Below are 3,142 nucleotides of genomic sequence, written 5' to 3'. Positions count from 1 at the left end.
GATGGCTGGATGGCATCACTGACTTGATGGATGTGAGTCTGAGTGAACTCCGGGAGTTGGTGATGGACAGGGAGGCTGGCATGCTGCAATTCATGGGGTCACAAAGAGTCGGACATGACTGAGCAACTGATCTGAACTGATCTGATCTGATCTGATACTGTTTTGATGACTGTAGCTTTGTAGTATAGTCTGACGTCAGGAAGGTTGATTCCTCTAACTCCAGTTTTCTTTCTCCAGATTGCTTTGGCTTTATATAGTCTTTTGTGTTTCCTCACAAATTGTGAATTTTTTTGCTCTAGTTCTGTGAAAACTGCCATTGGTAATTTCATAGGGATTGCATTGAATCTATAGAATGCTTTGTGTGTTATAGTATAGTCATGTTCACAATGTTGATTCTTCCAATCCAAGAACATAATCTGTCCCTCCATCTATTTGAGTCATCTTTAATTGCTTTCATCAGCATCTTATAGTTTCTGTGTACAAGTATTTTGTCTCCTTGCTGCTACTGCTACTGCTGCTAAGTCACTTCAGTCGACTAACTCTGTGCGACCCCATAGATCCCCTGTCCCTGGGATTCTCCAGGCAAGAACACTGGAGTGGGTTGCCATTTCCTTCTCCAATGCATGAAAGTGAAAAGTGAAAGTCAAGTTGCTCAGTCGTGTCCAACTCTTCGCAACCCCATGGACTACAGCCTACCAGGCTCCTCCACCCATGGGATTTTCCAGGCAAGAGCACTGGAGTGGGGTGCCATTGCCTTCTCTGGGTAGGTTTATTCCTAGGTATTTTATTCTTTTTGTTGCAGTGGTGAATGGGATTGTTTCCCTAATTTCTCTTTCTGATTTTTCATTGTTAATGTATAGGAATGCCAGAAATTTCTATGTATTAATTTTGTATCCTCCAACTTTACTAAATTCACTGATTAGCTCTAGTAATTTTCTGATACCATCTTTAGGGTTTTCTATGTATAGTATCATGTCATCTGAAGGAGTAAGGGTTTTACTTTTCCTATATGGATTACTTTTATTTATTCTTCTTCTCTGATTGCTGTGGCTAGGACTTCCAAAACTATATTGAATAATTGTGGTGAGAATGGGTACCCTTTTCTTGTTCCTGATGTGAGAGGAGATGCTTTCACCATTGAGAATAATGTTTGCTGTGGATTTGTCATAGATGGCCTTAATTATGTTGAGTTAGATTCCTTCTATGTCTATTTTCTGGAGAATTTTTTTTTAAAAATCATAAATGGGTGTTGAATTTTGTCAAAAGTCTTTCTGCATCTATTGAGATTATAGGATGGTTTTTATCTTTCAATTTGTTTATATGGTGCATAACTTAGATTGATTTGCATACATCAAAGAATCCTTGCATCCCTGGAGTAAACCCTACTTGATCATGGTGTATGATCCTTTTTACTGTGTTTTGGATTCTCTTTGCTAGTATTTTGTTCAGGATTTTTGCACTGTACTTTCTTTTAAGATATGCTTTCTTTTTAGTTCCTTTGCTTCTTGATGCTGACTAATAAAAGCAATCTGAAAGAAAGGAGGAAAGGACAGGTTTTAGGTTTCTTCCCAGGGGTGGGCAGTAAGATGGAAAGGATGGTGGAATCAGGGTGGAAAGGGTAGGGTGACACAGTGCTCTGCCTTGGCAGCCGAGATACACAGAAGTTACAGACCTGGACCTCACACCCTGTGCCTGACTAAGTGTGCAGCAGCTTTCATCGGTCAGCTGTCCTGCTGGGAACGCCTCCTGTTCCGCTGCTTTCCATGGCAAGAGGAGCTGGAAGGAGCCAGTGTTTACAGTGTTTCTTTCCTGGGTAAAGAAAGTTACCAGGCCTTCAGTTTTTAGGGGAAGACACCCTGCACAGGATAAAAATGAAACCTCTTTGATTTACAAAGCATGGTGGCTAAAATCTAGCTGTAAGTGTGACACACAGCAGGACTAAAGTCCTGGAACTGGAGTCACCTAAGGGTGGAAGCTCCATGCGACAGTCTGTTGGCAGCTGGGTAATGCCCAGGGCAGGCACTGAATTAAGCAGTGATGATTCATGGAAATTCCATTAGAGAAGGTACTCTGTGCTTTATTACAGACTAAACTGGGGTAGCCAAGTCATTCTGGAAGGAATGTGTACAAAGCTTTCAGATGAGGACTTTAAGTTTTATAGGTTGGAATTCAATTTGATTCAAAACATCTGTTGAACATTCAGCTGAAACCATCACTTTTTTTCATATCTCTCTCATATTTTACATCAGCTCAGGATAATAAATATTTGTTGAGAGCCCACTGAGTGCCAGTCACCAGGGTTATAAAGATGAATGACACAGTGGTCCCTGTTTTTGAGATGGTTATGGTCTGGTATAAGTAAAAGTTATGCATTTATATGTGTTTTCCTCTCCATGACTTTGAGGTTGAGATCTGTAATTTAAATGCACCTTGGTTGCCAGAGCTAAGCATTGGGTAAGTCCACTTTGTTGGTGAAATAAACACAGGAGGAACTAACAGTGATTTACCAGATACAGCAAACTGAAATGTATCATTATTGTGCATTATTGGTCCTGTAATACAGAGGTTCTTAATGTAATTGCCAAAAACACTGTTCACAGTGAAGTGGTGATCAAAACTGTGGCATGGGAAAACAATAAAGATGCTAAAATAGTTGGAAAGAACACAGGCTATTCTGTACTCCGAAGCTTAAAGTAGGTCTTTAATACAATAAAAAGGCAGTTCTTATGTGAAATGTTTAACTTTAAGGTTTGTATGCTTTTCCAGCTGTCTCTTTGTATCTCTTTGAAGAGATCTTTAGTCTTTCCCATTCTATTGTTTTCTTCTATTTCATTGCACTGATCCTTGAGGAAGGCATTCTTGTCTCTCCTTACTATTATAGAGATACCAAGGGAACATTTCATGCAAAGATGGGCACAATAAAGGACAGAAATGGTATGGACCTAACAGAAGCAGAAGATATTAAGAAGAGGTGGCAAGAATACACAGAAGAACTGTACAAAAACGATCTTCACGACACAGATAATCACGATGGTGTGATCCTTCACCTAGGGCCAGACATTCTGGAATGTGAAGTCAAGTGGGCCTTAGGAAGCATCACTCTGAACAAAGCTAGTGGAGGTGATGGAATTCCAGTTGAGCT

The sequence above is a fragment of the Bison bison genome, unplaced genomic scaffold (assembly GCF_000754665.1).
Source record: "Bison bison bison isolate TAMUID 2011002044 unplaced genomic scaffold, Bison_UMD1.0 scf7180017864270, whole genome shotgun sequence".
NCBI classification, from domain to species: Eukaryota; Metazoa; Chordata; class Mammalia; order Artiodactyla; family Bovidae; genus Bison; species Bison bison.
The sequence above is the reverse complement of the archived record's forward strand: the minus strand, read 5'-3'. Positions refer to the sequence as shown.